Below are 17,204 nucleotides of genomic sequence, written 5' to 3'. Positions count from 1 at the left end.
AAAGTGGAGCTGAGATTGTAGGAAATTTGGAGTTATATTTTCCAGCCTCTCTGGCCAGCAGTCTCCACTACGTCTTGGGAAACATATATCAAATGGAGTTGAAGAGAAAAAGGGAGTGTGCAAACAACTGAACAACTATTAGGCCAGCTTTCGGAGTTGGAGGTATTTTGGCAAACGTGAGGGGAGTAAAGTTAGCTCAGTTACCAGGAAAACTTTAAATTCCAAATTTTTTTAAAAAATTAGAAATTATCCTACCATCCACAGATGAAACAGTGGTTTCAGTGAAAATACAGTTGTTCTAACATTAGTATTGGTCGATTTTTCCCGTACATATCGGCTCAAAAAAAAAAACAGTAAAATGTAAAAGTTTTTGGAAATGGTATATTGCGTTACAAATAGCCAGCTTTAGTGCACTGGATAGAGCTGGGGGCAAATTATGGGAAATTACCTTCTAATAAGTTGTGATGGCAATCATAGAGTGTATGCAATAGCTAGAAATAATAAAAACAGTCACAGTTATTTCAAGGCAAAATGAAAAGTAGGGCCTTTAAGGAAAAGATTAACATAGGCACCGTGGTCTACCTGGGCTTTGAGTGATGACAAATTCTGATTGAGAACGCTACCAGGCTAGAAGTACTTGTCTACCTGCGTGGGGTCGGCGTGGGGAGTGGATTCAGGCATATGGGACTTCCCCAGTGAAGTCTGTGTTCTAACTTAACTCTTATAGGTGATTAAACCCCAGAGTTCATCTGTGAATACCGTGCACCTCTAGGTGAGGATATATACCCAGAGAAAGTAACTAACCTGTTGTGGTAAAAAGAGGAAGCTTATTTTAAAATTCAACTTCTGCAGTGATTGTTTCTTATGCTGTCTGCCAAAGCATTCCTTTCTTTTTTTTTTTTTCCCCCTGCCAAAGCATTCCTTAGGGGCTGTTTAAACCTGTTCATTATTGAGGAGTGGAGATATTTTGTAGAGTGGAGACTTTAACTCCAATTCCAGTGCTTTTTAATTTCCACTGTAGCAAATCACCTGTAAAAGCTACCATTGGTGTTAACTCCACCACTTTTTTTTTTTTTTTGATGATGTACAACTAGGAAATATTTATAATGATGGCACCTTGGTTTTGAATGATCATTCTGCCTACTTGGAGTGGTCAAGAAATACCACAGTCATGCTATGGAATTTCCAGCTCAGTCTTCTCCATCTGTTTCATGTAAGGAAAGTCAGGCTTAGTGCATTGGAGTTTTTAAAAAGTAAATGCCTTTATGTATAAGTGTGGTGACTTACTAATTGACATATCACCCATATGACAGAGATAGTCAGAAATGGGCTACCATTTTGAGGACGTTTGGCTCAGTTTCTTTCCCCATTTTCCACTTCCTTTATTTCATTTTCTGTGAATTTTGTTCACACCTCTGTGCTGATATTGACCATATCCGTATTTCTAGCCCACATCTTTCCCCTAAGCTCTAGACTTATATATTCAACCACTCTCTAACTGGATATTCAAATATACCATGTCTAGAATTAAATTTCCTCATCCCTGAGCCTTACTCCTTTTCCTCGTGAGTTTCTTATTTCGAGGAATGATACCTCCCTCTATCCAGATGTCAACTACTCCAGAAACTTCATTCACCCTTAATATTTCCTCATTGTCACCATCACCTCTACATTCAATCAATTAGCAAGTCCTAATGAAACTAGCAACTAAATATATATCTCCTCTCCGTCTCCATAGATGCAATGCAAACTCAGACCACCATCAGCTCTTGGTTGGATTACTGCTACAGCCTCCTTCCTAGCTGGCATTGCAGTCCTTTCTCCATAGTGCACTCAACGTGATAAGCCAAAAGCTCAAATCTGAGCCTGTGACTCAAAAGCCTAATTCCTACTGTTCTCAGAGCAAAGTTTAAATTCTCTAGCATAACATAGTCTTTGTATTGGGCTTCTACTCGCCTCTTTAATTCATTTTATTTAATCATGTTCCTTTTATTCTAGGAACTACTGGCAATTCTTTTCCCATGCTGCCCTCATTGCCTTTGTCTCTCTTTCATCCCCATGGGCCTCTGTCTCTCTTCTGTCTGGTTGGTTTGCGCTTCAACTTAAGCATTCCTCTTTTTGAAGAAGGCTTCCTTGAATCCCCTTTTAACTATCCCTCACACTTTGAGCACATCCACTGTTCACTGGAATGTAATTGGCCATTTTCCTCTGCTACTTCCTAGATAATGCTTAGAATTTCCATATAATCATGTTTCCTGTATATCCTTTAAGGATTTTAGCAGATTTGTGATGTTAATTAAGTTACTTAAAATTTCAGTACCTCAGTCTCTCCATCTGTAAGTTGGGAATACAATAAAAAATTTAAATTTAAAAATTTGATTTCCATTACGAGTTCACTGGATTAGCTGTCACTCTCTCTTCCTTCTGTAAGATTTATTGACTAATACCTACAAGTAGTTGAAATCTAGAGGCTATCAGCCCCTCCCCAGTACATCCTTCACATGTTTGCTCCTTCTAATAGGATGTTGATCCATAGTAGTTCCAGGCTTGTTTATATCTATAATTACACAAATGAATTAAATATTATGTTAACCAAATGAATCCGAGTGCAACCAGAAAGTAGCTTTATTCCTTGTAATGAATAATGAATTTGATAGCTTAATGAAAGCTAATGATGAATGTGAAACTTGGGAGAGATTCTTAAAAGGTAATTACTAAAACAATGCTATCAGATTAGATATGGGCAAGACAGTTGAATAACTGGGGAGAAATTATAGATTAGGAGACTTCTTCACACAGATTGCTTTGCAAGCATCTCGAAATTCTTATTTCACTTCAAAGTAATTGTAAGTGGAAATCAATCAGCAGAGGATGTTTTATGGATGTGGCTTATGCTTGCTCAGAGCTTCACATGGTCATTGAGGGAGCAAACTATGAAGACATGAAATGGTTTTAGCACACATTAAATATGGCTGTTCTCCATCTCAATATGACCTCAACCATTCAGTCAATAGAAAGAGGAACTAGTTCTACATGGGAACTTTAAATCACTTTACTATTTTCCCAGACTTCTCAAACCCTTTATGAACCATAGGACAGAACTTCCATGGAGTGGCTACTGAATGAGCCAGGTTCCTCACACCCCTGTGCAGCTTCTTTTGTATGTATGTAGACAGTAGGAATGGAGGCAGAGTCCCAGAAATGATGGTCTGTAATAGAGGAGGAAAAAGAACATAAAAATCTTTTAATCTCCTCAGATTTGTCAGTGAATAACAGTGGTCCAGGAACAGTTTTAATGTGTCATTGAATTCTCTGATCTTCTTATGAGGTAGTTTATCTGTGTACACACATACACACCCACACAAATCTATTAGTATCAAATGTTGATTCTCTGTTCTTGTGGCTAATCTCTCATAAATAAGGATGTAGTGTGAAGGAGCCAGATTCATTTTGAGTGGAGGTCTTTTAACATTTGAATTAAAATGAGATCAAGTGCTGGATTTCTGTACTCCTTCAGAGGTTTACACTGGTTAACTGGGTAGTTGAAAATTGACTCTATTGGAAATGACCTAAATCACACCAGACAGTTTCTCATTAATAACTTTGTCCTGGTGAATGACAATTCCCATTGATTTTTAAAACAGCCTCCTATCGCCCATTTTGTGGTTAGTGTAACCCAGCCCCAGTTCTCGTTTCAGTTTTCCTGTTTTTTTTTTTTTCCTCCCTCTGGCAAGTGTGAGACTTTCTTATCTTGAGTGTTGGCAAGGGCAATGACTCACCGATAAAAAGTAATAGAGGTGCTAAGCTGTCAGTTTTAACATCCCAGGGCAAGAATGAAAGCTAAACACTCAGTACTTGCTTTATCATTACAATGAATGACACAGTTTGTGTAAGTGTGAACTGTGAAAAGGGAAAAGAGATAAGGCAAAGGAGGAAGAAAAGCACAAAAATCCCCAGATAATGGTGCCAAAAGCAAATGTTGCCATACTCTGTAACCTAACCATATCTTTTCACATTCATTAAGGCATTTTAGAAGATATAGATAACCCGCCTTTCTCACAAAAAGTGTAATGCTTTACTTAGAGAACAGGAGAGTAGAATCTTTCTTTATAAACGCCCTGCTATGAACATGTCCTAACTCTTTAGAAAATAGTTAGAAAAATGAAGATAACCACCCATCTGTGTCTCTCAAGTTGGCCAACCGTGCGATATTACTGTAATTGAAAACAAACAATGTTATCTGAACATTCTATTCATTTAACCACAAATTACACATATGCTATCTTTTATTTTACCCATTTCTCAAGTCACCCACTAGGAATAATATGTGCTCTGAGGAGAATTCATATTGTGAACACAACTGGATACCCTAGAAATCACCTAGGTGTAGCTGGGAGCCACTGGGAGGTGGGAGCCCTGAGGTGGACTGGGGAAGAAAGGGTGAAGGCTCAGGGCTCTGACCTCCTCCAGATTCTCCTCAGTAGTGTATCCTTTCCCAGCAAAAGATCCTTTCAATGGTCTCCAGTTTCTCCGTTCCTTTAAGGACTTCAGGGCACATTCTCTTCTTTCAATGTCTGTTCCCTGCTTTTTCTGTAGCCAGCGGTATTACTAAGACCCTACTGGGAATCTCAACACATAAAAAATAGCCCACCCTGTCAGAAATGCAGAAATCCAAATGATTGAGAGTTTGTTATGGAGGATGCAAGGTAGTTAGAAGTCTGACAGGGAGGTCATACGTGCCATAGCTTTGGCGCACATTACCTCATGGTGTTGGTCAGTAAAACAGATGAAGACTGACACAGTGCTGAACAGTAGTATTGCGTGACTGCAAAGTCCTGTGTAGATTCTAGTTCCTGTTACTTAACGCCCACATTGCTGTTTTCTTTTCATGTTTCAGGGAGATAAAGTGAGTTCACTACAGAAACATTCTGCTGCTGGGATTTTTGACCAGTGGAATGTTGGAATTAAGGAAACCCTCAACTATTTGTCCTGAGGAAAATAATATTTAATCTTAAAATAGAAAACAAACAAAAGCATTTTATAACCTTAATATAAGATCCTTAATCTATGTGTTATGACAACATACTATACATATCCTGAGATTTTTAATAGGTCTTTTATTATGCCATCTCAAAAAGTTACTGCATAACTCAATTTGTTATGATTTATGCCATGAGGTCAAAAAGAATCATTAGGCATATTTACTAGAAAGACTCATATATTCCTCCTGGGAGCTTTTCTACAGAATATTTTTCTTCTACTTCTTGGATGAACAGTTGGCCTATACACTATTCTAAGATTTAATTTGCATCTCCAAACCATGAGAGCACTCATAAATGAGTTATTTATTGCTTTTATTTATGGATTCATCCTCTTACACTTTTGATGTTTACCCAAGTCTATCAAATTATCATGAATCAAATTGTCATGAATATTCTCAGAATCAAGTCCCTTGCATTAAAAACTCTGCTTCTATTCCTAAATATAAGGATCTCTATCAAGCTACAGTTTTTACTGTATCATTATGCATCATTCTCAAACAGAGAATGAAGAAGTATTTTGGTTATATCGGGTCAGCTTCAACATGACTCTGTGCTCCTGTTGTAGTAAAGGCAGAACAAATACTTTCGTTCTAAAATCTTAAGTTTTTAGCCCAAAGCTTTACACATTTCTATTATGTTTATACGGATATACAGAAAGATTCCCTCAGAAATACTGACATAGAGCTTGCAGAAGCTTTCAAGGGTACCTTGCTTATCCGTTTGCCCCTGGCACAACCATATCTGCAGCAGGCAACCTCCTCCGCTCCCACAATTCTTTCAGACTTGAACACCTTTTTCAGTCAGAGCATTCATCCTTACAGCCCACATAAATAAAGTCCTCCTGCTCTCTTGCTGGTCATTTGAGCTTTTCTGCTTCTACTGGGCAAACTAGAAGCTGTTCCCAGAAATATTCCTTAGTTTTCTTCTTTGTGAATTAAATAAGTGCAATTCTTTCTTTCTCACAAGCACTACTGTTCCTCTATCTAACACCCTCATGAGGATCAAGAATGTCTCTTTTCTGGTTATTTGCCTTGTTGGATATTCCACCCCTGTCAAGCTTTCACTGTTCTAAACATTTGCTGTGTGTTCACTCATTTATTACTTACTACCACCCTGTATGCTATCATCCCCATGTTGCAGACAAGGAAACCGAGGTATGGAGATGCTAAGGAATTTTCCCAAGTCGAAGCTGGGATTGCAACCCAGTCAAGCTTACTCCATGGTGCCCCCTCTTAACCACTATGCTACACTGCTTTCCACTAGAGTCAGAAGAAGCAAGTTTCCAAAGCCTTCCGGAGAAGGGGTTTCTCCTTGGTAGATTGGAATCAATAGGGGAAGCCTGCATGGAATTTGCCTCGTAATTCTTGAAGGTGGCTGACTGCAGTCACTGCCTCTCCTTTCTTTCCTCCTTCTCCCCTCCTTTCTTCATTGGTCCAAATTTAGGAAAAAACTTGTCTTTATGTAGATGTATAAATCAGTCACCTTACTTTCTGATTCATAAAGGTTAAGATCCCTGCCCAGTATCAGAGTGCTCATTGAAATCTAACTATTAGAGATTAACTAACTATGTGCTCAGACATGATTGTCTCCCTAAAGTTCTCTTCTGCAATGTCAATACACCTTCACCTCCAGGAGTATCACATAAGGTGTCGTTGGCATTTTAGAATCAGTGTTCTGTAAAAGTCCAAAAGGCTTGCAGGAGAACCTACGTGGTTGCTAGTCAGAAGAGGGTAAAGATGCAGAAAAGGAGACAGGCTTGGCTTTCTTTACAATTTTGTCTAGGGCTGTACCTAATTAGGGAACCATGAATGGGATACATTTGTCCAAGAAGCCCAGAGAAATGAAATATTAATACTAGAATTATATTTCAGCTGTTGAGATGCTTTACATGTGGTAGCAGAATTTTCTTTTAGCCCTTGGTTTATTAGGTAATGCTAGTTTTTATGCTTTTCTAACTCTTGTACAGTGTACGGAGAATTTTTCTTAAAGTGTCCCAAATTGGCTAGTTTGGTTTCCCAAACTTTTTTTTTTTTTTTTTAAAGGGTGCCCTTCAAAGACCTTTGCCCTAGGAACATCTCAGAAGCTTCCTTTCTTTAGGGGACTCTGTGCAAGTCCTCCCAGTGATGCTTGAGTTAGAGTGTTTCTTACATTCAAAGACCCATCATGGAAACAAACTTACTGGAGTTCTGATAAAAATCTATATTTTCTAATATTATAAGAGAAAGTGCTAGAGACACAGGCTCACCTGTATTAAAAGTTGTGAATTCATTTTTGAATTTTTATTATCATCCAATATTAAGAGCTCTCGTCTATGATTTTATGAGTCTGTACACAAAAATAATTCATATAAAGTATATTGATTTTTTCAGGTATTTCTTAAGTAAGTTATTAAAAATAAAGTTCATTTGAACAGTTTTTCCTAGAACATTAAATTATTTAATGCAGTGGTAAAATTTTTAAAAACCAAGACCTATCTGAAGAACAGGAATTTGGGCACAATCTTTATTTCACCTAATGAGAATATACCGTAGGAAGTTAATGAAAACATGAATAATTAATTATAACAAATGCTGATGGGTCTGTCCCAAAAGGATTCTATGGCATTAGAAGTTGATGAGCATTTTCCTGAAGTTTGTGATTATTCATTGAAATTGATATGCCTGTAAAGGGAACAATAAAATGTACTATATTTTTTTCTTGTAACTTTGGATCTTTTCCTATAGTTTTAATGAGAGTACATGCTAAGTGTCTCAAGGTGAGGGTAGAATTCTCCATCTTGTTAGTAATTATACTTGACTTCTTGTGATCCAAGACAAGAATGTTGGAAACAAAATTATGCATAATTTGAACATACTGATTGCAGTCACAAAAACTCTTTCTAAAATTTTTGCCCTAGGCAAAAAAAAAAATTAAATCAGCTTTTATAAAATCACTCAAATGTAGCATGCTCGCCTCCATTAAAAATAACTAAAATATCCTAAGGCGATCCATATTTGGTAACTATAGTTACTTCTTTAAGATGTGTTTTATGTGTGACTAGATCTGAAATTAAGAGCATTCTGTTTCTTAAAACTCTGATATTTAAAAAAATAAAAGGTTTAGGTCAGAGAATCTTTAAAATATCTCTCATCTTTTGTCATCCTTAGTTCTAAAACTTTATGCTGGATATGATTCATCTTTGTACTATTTAGAAGGCCCAGGATAAAACAAGAGTACTTATAGATGATAGATAGTGTTTCTCCAAGGGTGATCAGTATAACTTTAGCATCAGACCCAGGGGAGGCTTAATAAACAGAAAGACTATTTGGCCCCTTTCTCAATGTACTGAATCAGAAATTCTCTAGATGGTTTCTGGGGATCTGCATTTTAACACACCCTCCAATGTTTGAGAATCTCCAAGTTGCTACTCTGGAATCGTGGGGGATTAATTCTCCTATTATCATGTGGCCTTTCTTATAGTTTCTTTCCATGGGTGATGAAACCCTTACCATGAGTGCATGAAGCTCCTCTCTCTTCCTACCCTGCTCTGTGGAATATAGATGAATCTTACAGAGTACAAAAAAGGATACTATGACTCTATCTCGGGTAATCATGGTTGCCTAGGACCAGTATGGAAATTTGGCAAAAAAGAAGCATAGTTTCCCATATATTTACGTGGACAAGGAGAATATGTTCTGTGGTGCCAAGCAATAGATATTTATATGATATGTAACTATAAATAATATGCTACTGTACAAACCAATTATACAATCAGCCAATACTAAAATACCACCTATCTCAACAGGCCGAACTATTCAGTGACCTATTTATGCTAAAGGCAAAGGAAGAAGCACTTAAAGTTATAGAAAAATCCAGAGATCAGGAAATTCCTGAGTATATTTCTGTTGCAACACTTGTCAGGTATTGTGTGTGTTGGTTTCTTCCCTATGACGTATGAGCTCCTTGAGTCTTTGAGCCCAGGAACGGTCTCAAATCCCCATCTCAGCTGGTGGCACCACCTCTCACCTGGTCACTGGGGCTTCCCTTCCACTCTTCTCTTTCTCTCACAATTTGCAACTCGCCTCCCACATTAGGAAGTCCTGTCAGTTCTGTTTTTGAAATATATGCTGATTCTCACCAGTTACCACCCCTCCATTCCCACAACCCCATTCCAGCTATCTTCGTCTTTCTCCTGGATGAATAGACAAACCTCTTACCTAATCTTGATGCCACTCTTGAAGTCCTATTATCAGTTCTCCACAAAGCAGCCCGAATCTTTTTAAACATAAGCCAGACTCCTCTACTCTTCTGCTCAAAATCTATCTGCAGATTCTCCCACACTTGATATTAAATCCAGAGTTTTCACCGTGATGTGGTCTGCAAGGCCCCGCAGGAGTTGCTTCCTTCCCCGACCTTATCTCCCACCCCTCTGCTCTGATTTGTGTCACTCTCCCTCTGGCAGCACCACGCTTGGTCTCTTTCCTCTTGTTTCTGGAACATACCAAGGTTATTCTCACCTGAGGATAGTTTTAGTTGTTGTTCATTCAGCCAGGCCTGGACTGTGCTTCCTTGCTCACCCCCTAGCTCATTCTCGCCTCAGTAAGGTCTCTGCTCAAATTTCACCTCCCAGAGAAACTTCCCTTCCACAGCTTCAAAATCACCTCGCTCTCCTCCCTCCCTGCCCCTAGATAAGCTCTAGTTTTTGCATTATTTTACTGCTTTGTATTATCACTACCTGAAATTACATCCTCTCTTCCTTTCCTTTCCTTTCCTTTCCTTTCCTTTCCTTTCCTTTCCTTTCCTTTCCTTTCCTTTCCTTTCCTTTCCTTTCCTTTCCTTTCCTTTCCTTCTCTTTTCTCTTTTCTTTTCCCTCCCTCTCCTTCTTTCTCCCCCTCTCTTTCTTTCTTTGTCCTTATGTCTTCCACCAGAAGGTAAGGCCCTTGGCAGAGTGGGAACTTGGTCCTGTTTTACCAGTAAAACTCCACTCCTAGAACAATGTCTGGCATGGCACAGTAATCAGTGAAACTTCAATGGATGTCTGTATCTCCAGAGCAATCCCATATCAGAGGTTTGTGTATGGGGCTGAATGTCTCATTGAATGACTATTAGAAGCTTTGTGTTTCCAGTTGCAAATAGTCCCCTTAAGCAGAATGTGCCCCTTGCAGATGAGTGCCCTTACCTGGTCCTCTCCTCTGTCTCCTTGATCATATTTTTCCATTAGAACAGGTTTGTTTTCTCCTGTTTAGATGAAAGAAAATCAAAGAGAAGCTAGTTCTTATTAAGTAAAAAGCATCATTATGGTCTGAAAATATGCAGGGGATAATCTCAATCTGTTATCAGTTGAGACCTGATTTGTGACTCAGTATGTGGTCTGTTCTGGAGAAAGTTCCATATGCACTCAAGAAGAATGAGTATTCTGTTGTTTTAGGATGGAATGTTCTGTATGTATCTACGAAGTCCATCTGGTCCAATGTGTCATTCAAAGCTCTTGTTTCTTCCTTGATCTTCTGCTTAGATGATCTGTCCATTGCTATGAGTGGAGCATTGAGGTCTCCTACTATTGATGTATTATTATCAGTTATGGTTCTTTATTTTGGTTAATTGGTTTATATAATTGGCTGCTCCCATTTTGGGGGCATAGATATTTACAATTGTTAGATAAAAAGCAATTTGGGGCTCATTTCATCCTGTAAAATAATCTAAAAATTAATTTTGCCCAATGAAAGGATATAGGGTGACATTCAGATTATCATGAAGCAAGGCAATATTAGAGATAAGACAACAGACTTAATAATGGGCCTTTGTTATTTGTTTCTCTCTTTCTCTATGCCAATAAGGATCTAAATACTCTGTATAATAATCTACCTGTTATTGGTATTCTTCCAATTACATGTTTCAGATTTCTCATCAGATTCTCAGAGGACTCCAGTTTAGATTTTAGGCATTAACTGTCTCACTGTCACATTTCTAAACAGAAAGTCTATCTTTATGGAATGGATACTTTAGAACGTGTATAATTGAAAATCTGAAGGCTCCCAGCCAGTATAGTGGTCTTATGGAAAGGTGTCTTCCTATTAATACCTTCAGAAGTATCTGAAAAATATCCTCTGCTATAATAGGAGGGGAAGTATGGCTTCTGATAATATTATCCACAGTGTTTGGAAATAACATTAATGATTAATGCAAATGAAATAATAAAATTGCTTTATGTTACAGTCTCTCCCACCCCCCGCTTAGAATTCAGTTTGAGGATAATTTCACATTGGTGGACAACTGCTTCCCACATGTGAATTACACTTAAATTATACCAATGATGTCATTGACATGGAATAAAAAGTGCTGTGATTTTTAGTGATGGCTATTTCACCACAGCTGTGAGCAATGTGTTCCATAAAGACTGGTATAATTCTCCCAGGAGCCATGTTAAACCCTCACTCTTGCAACTCTTTAGTAAAATAATAATGATTAAAAATGGATGCTAAAGACATTTACCCACAAGGTCAGTATTTTATGTATTTCCTAGTTAATAAGTGCAAAAAAGGTTCTGATATTATTATATACATGATATATTAGGCTAACGTGCAGTACATGCTTTATTATTAAGCAAGTCTGCAAATTAAAATACAAGGGTGATCAAGTCCAATAAGGGTGATTTTCTGGTTTGAAATAAAAGTATAAGCACATGGTGCCTTTGAACTTTAAATATTTGAAGAAAAATAGCCTGGGTCAAAGGTAGAGCTAGATTTTTTTTTTTTTTCTTTAAAAGCTTTAAGATTGCCTACTCTTATTTTGGTTGGATTAAAGAAAATCGTTAGCATTACTGTAACCTGGGTCAGAGCCGGCCTGGGGGGGATGGCTGTGTGCCCAGCAGACCCATTCTGTGGGCAGCTGCTGTGGTGGCCCTCTGCCCAGGTGTCCTCCATGGAGAACAGTTCTCTCCTTGTGGGGTCTCGATGATTCACCATTGAATTTTCATTGAAGAGAGAGAGTTTTCCAAAATGGGAAAAGAAAAACAACACCAGGCAGCTGAATAGAAGCAGCTGTATTTAGCATAGAGAAAGTGAAGTCACTCCTTATGTTCAGAGTCCTTCACCTGCATGCCCCACATCTGATGTGATGTGCCTGAGCAGATTGCTGCCTTTGCCCAAGACATCTGTCTGTCTGAGTCCTGGTTCGCCACATTCTGCAGAAAGGCTGTTTATTCAAGTCATTACAAAAATAAAGCCTCCTGGGTTGGGTTTGTATGGGGAGGGATGATTATCCAGGAAGGCCGAAGGCTTAAAGTGAATGTGGAAAATGCCTTTGCTATCTGTGTTCTGAGCTTATGTATGCATGAGCTCTGAGAATGCATAAGTTATTTCTAAATTATTTAACATGATATCCCCTGAACTTAGCCATGTGCCTAGCACCGAACACATTTTATGTGCTGCAAAGGGCTGTACTGAAATGAATAAAAGGGAAAGGAAGAAACTTGAAGTGGGAAAATAAAAAGGATGCTGAGCATCGGGTCTAAAAAAGTGGTATGCGGACATTTTCAGAGAACTGCATGGATCCCTGAACTGGAAGAACTGGGCTGTTGAACAGAGTGCGGACCAGCGTGGGTGCTCAGGACTAAGAAGGTACACTCTGCAAGGTAAGGACACGGAATGCCTTTCTCAAAGCTCCTCACAGTGTGGAAACAGGGCTGGCCTGACAGTTTATAGAAATTGCCCTTGACAGGGACAGACCCTGCAATGGGCACATATCCTCCTGTGGTTAAGTCCTGTTCAGCAACACTTGCATCATGGCCCAGTGCATTTTTTTCCTTGTGGTATTCCTTCCTACTTTCCCCACTAGAGTGCACATAAATCTTAAGAACACTGTGGGTTGGCCTCTAGGCCTGGGAGATGTAGAGTGGTTTCCAAAGACACTTAATTTGCAATCAGGAAGTAACTCAGACATCAAGCTATTTTGGCTTAATTAAGAAAAAAGATCTTTGACAACTACAAGTAGAAAGTTCTTGGGATGGGACAGCCTTTAATAGCTCCAGACTTGGCAACCCTCAAAAGAAATGCTGCCAGGTCTTAATTTTAAAACTAAGGCTATGTTTATGCAACATTTAAACAACTGGTTAATTCAGTGAAACTATTGCCACAATTTAATTTGACGACATGTAGATGAACACACCTTAGATTAACTAATTCACCTTCCAATCACTTGTCAAGATGTTGCAAAAGTGAACTGATTTCTGTTTTGCACAACTGAGATTTATGGTATCGTTGAAGAGCCAAGGTTCAATGACTTTGCTTGAATTATGACTAAAAACACTGTCTTACATTAATAATGGTGGGGATATGAAGATTTGCTTTTAAACGTAGTGTGACTTTTTGGCTTTTACTTTAGTGACATATTTATCAAAGATAAGTATGTGCTGAGTGCTCAAATGTACGTTTAACCATGCTTTTATCTTATACTCAGAAAACTACAGCAGTCTTTTTATTTTGTATTTTATGATGTTAATCTCTTTCCTCCTAGCTAACTTATATTGTTAAGGAAATCTTAAATATTATTTCAGAGTGTAATTTTCATCCTTAAAAACTTTAACACTACATATGTGCATAGATATCATCATACCCAATCTGAGTGAACATATGAAAAATAATAAAATTTTAGACAGGTATACACGAAGGTAAGGAATATGAAAAGTTTAATTGAATTTTAAAATTCTTGTTCCTTATCTGTGTTTTCTTATTTTCTGTGATGAGTACATCTTGCCTATGGAAAAATTTTTAAAATTTTTTTGTCTTTTTTAAAAAAAATTTTTTTTATTTGTTTATTTGAGAGAGAGAGCGGAGAGAGAGAGCAGGTACAAGCAGGGGGAGCGGCAGGCAGAGGGAGAAGCAGGCTTCTCACTGAGCAGGGAGCCTGACGCTGGGCCCAGTCCCAGGACCCTGGGATCACCACCCGAGCCGAAGGCAGACACCCAACCGACTGAGCCACCTGGATGCCCCTTCTCTTTGTTTTTAAAAGTTTCAATAATGCCCATTGCCTTGATTAAAAAATAGTTGAAAAAAGTAGAAAGCACATAAGAAATTATAGAATAATCCAAACAGTGTAGTAATCATATCATAATCAATGTAAATAAGTTAAACTTTCCAGTTAAAAATCAAATCTCAGATTGAATTTTAGAGCAAATACGAAAATTGGCCATGTTCAGTTCATAGGATATATATTTAAAATATTTGAATGAAGATTTACAGTCAAAGGACAGAAAAAGTTTGTTTACCAGTTAGTGGTAAACTAAACAAATTGGTGTAGTTATTTTATGTCAGAAAAAGTAAACTTAAAGTCAAGAAGCATTCCTAAATGTGAAGGCTTCAGGTCACCTCTCAGATATAATAGTTCTATTTTTTTAAAGTAATCTCTACACCCAGCATGGGGCTCGAACTTATGACCCCGAGATCAAAAGTTGCATTCTCTACTGACTGAGCCAGCCAGGCACCCCTCACACTTCTATTTTTATATGCACCTAATAATATAGTCTCAAATTGTATTAGAGAGCTTATAAATACATCTCTCAGTAACTGATACATCAAAGCAGACAAAAACATCAGCAAAGCAATAGAAGATTGAGCAGTACAGTTAACAAGTTTCTGGGAACATTACACTCCACAATTGGAAAAAAAATATTGATATAATAGAGCTCATATTTCCTAAATCCAATGAAGTTAGAAATTGATAAGTATGAATCTAGGAGTAAAAAACAATTAAAACACTTACAAACACATTTTCAAGGAACTAATTGATTTTAAAAAATCATAATTGAAGTTATAAGTATTTAGAACTAATTGGTAACAAAAGACTATATAATAAAAATTTGGTGTAGAAACTAAAGTAATTTTTGGTATGGGTTTTATAGCCATAAATACAACAGAAGTGAGCTAAAAATTAATGAGCTAGATTGTTTATACTAGTAATACAAGATGGTTTAATAGTAGAAAAAAATGTAATTTACTACATTAACAGATTAAATGAGAAAAAGTTTTTAATTATATTAATGAAAATAGTAAAAAAAAGTTTGACAAAATTCAACATTCATTCATGATCATAGATCTTAGCAAACTAGGAATAAAATGGAGCTTCCTTAATCTGAAAAAGGTTGTACACAGATGTGTACAGAAAGTGTTATACTTAATGTGAAATGTAAGAAGCATTTTTTTAATAATCCAGAACAAGCCAAAGATGCCCATATCATTGGTTCTAACCAATGTTAAGCCAATAAGGGAGTTTTACAAGTTTATTTGGTACAAAAATCAAAATACAAAACTCAATTCTATATCTGTGTACCTATAAAAGTCAGGAAAGGTAAATAAAATAAAATGGAAAAATATGTTCTTTCTAATATCCCCTAAGTTGATAACAACTAACCACCATTACCAACAACAAAAAGCCTATCAAAATATGCATGCCTTTTATGGAGAAAATCATAATATTTTAATGTAAGATATTAAATAAGGTCTAAATAGGAACATATATATCATGTTCTCAGGTCCTATATTACAAAGAAGTGAATTCTTTTGAAATTTTCTAAAATTCAAAGTAATTTCAACTTGATTTTTCATGGACTTGAATAAACTAATTCTAAAATATACATGGAAGAGCAGAGATGAGCAATGTGATGTTACTGGCACAACCATATGCTATAACAGTGTGTATTGTCACAGAAGAAAGACAGTTAGACCAAGGGACCAAATAAAGGATCTAGAAAGATCCTTTCCTATTTGGAGTGTGAACTTTGGAAGAACAGGCACTGTGAATTAGTGGGAAAAGAAGGAACAATGTTACACATGATTCTGGGAAAAGTGGTAATTCCTGTGGAAAAAATAAAATTGGAGCCCTGTCTCCTCCCAGACACAAAAATTAATTCTAGGTGGGTTAAAGACTTAAATGTGAAATGCAATATTTGAAACAGATACTTTGAGAAGACAGTATAACAGGATATTTTTATATTCTGATATTAGGGTATGGAAACATCTCTTAAGATATTTAATAGGCATTTAAATTAAATAATTTTGTTTAGCAAAAGATACCATCAATAAAAAGAGTAAAAAATAAGCCAGGGACTGGGACAAAATATTTCCAATATATGTCACTGAGAAATGTTTGCTAACTAGTATGTGTAAAGAATTCCTTTGGCTCAGAAAGTTGGGAAGAAAACCCAACAAAACCTAATAGAAAAATTGGCAAAAGGCATGAATAAACATTTCAAATAAGAGGAAACAGGAAAAGCTCATAAGCATATGAAAAGATGATAAACATCATTAGTAATTAAATAAAATTCAATTTAGTTTATATGTTAAACCACAATGAAACATTTCGTATGTACCAAATTAGCAAGGATTTTAAAAGTCAGAAAATTCCAAGTGTTTACAAGGATATAGAACAGGGGTTGGCAAACTTTTCTGTAAAGAGACAGATAGTAAATATCTTAGGCTTTGCAGTTTATAAGGTCTCTTGTGACAACTCAGCTCTGCTCTTGATTCATGAAAGCTGACATGGACAATAAGTAACCAATTGGTGGCTATGTTCCAATAAATCTTTATTTACAAAACAGGTAGCTGGTTTGATTTGGCTCATGAGCTGTAGTTTGCTATAGAGAAAAGAGAAATCACATGGGCGTATATGTTTTGAAATTATAAACTGAAGAGTCCTTGCACAAGCCACTCCTGTATATGTGATGCAGAGTAACTCCAGCACATGTACAATGGAGGCCTATGCAGGACTTATCATATCAGGATGTTTATAATAGCAAAATACGAGAATCATCTCAAATGTATGTCACCAATAACATGGATAAATTTATTTTGAAGGAGTCCTACAAAGAAATACTATACAGCAGAGAACATGGATGAACCACAGCTAGAGGAGCAAATATGGATGCATCTCAAAATCATGGTGTTGAAAAAAAGGAATAGGTCACCAAAGAAGACAGTATGAACACATTTGAATAAAGTTCAAAAGAGGCAACACTAAAAACATCTTTCTTAAAATCACATATGAGGTGACAAAACTCAATTGAGAAGCAATGGAATGATTATACAAAATGCAGGCCAGTGTTCACGTCTTTCAGGAGTGACAGAATATGATCTGGGAAGGCTACATAAGGGCTTCTAAAGTACTAGGGCTGTGCTGTTTCTTAACTCA

The 17,204-nt window shown here is 37.0% G+C and overlaps 1 long non-coding RNA gene across 1 annotated transcript; it reads left to right on the top strand.

Moving 5' to 3' along the window:
- The first annotated feature begins 3 nt into the window (after positions 1-3).
- LOC113921398 lies at positions 4-16,992 on the top strand. Its single transcript, XR_003519667.1, has 3 exons — positions 4-162; positions 12,560-12,654; positions 16,871-16,992. It is a non-coding gene; the product is annotated as an uncharacterized LOC113921398 (long non-coding RNA).
- The last annotated feature ends 212 nt before the right edge of the window (positions 16,993-17,204 follow it).

Source organism: Zalophus californianus, chromosome 9 (genome assembly GCF_009762305.2).
Source record: "Zalophus californianus isolate mZalCal1 chromosome 9, mZalCal1.pri.v2, whole genome shotgun sequence".
Taxonomy (NCBI): domain Eukaryota; kingdom Metazoa; phylum Chordata; class Mammalia; order Carnivora; family Otariidae; genus Zalophus; species Zalophus californianus.
This window is presented reverse-complemented; position numbering and strand designations above follow the sequence as displayed.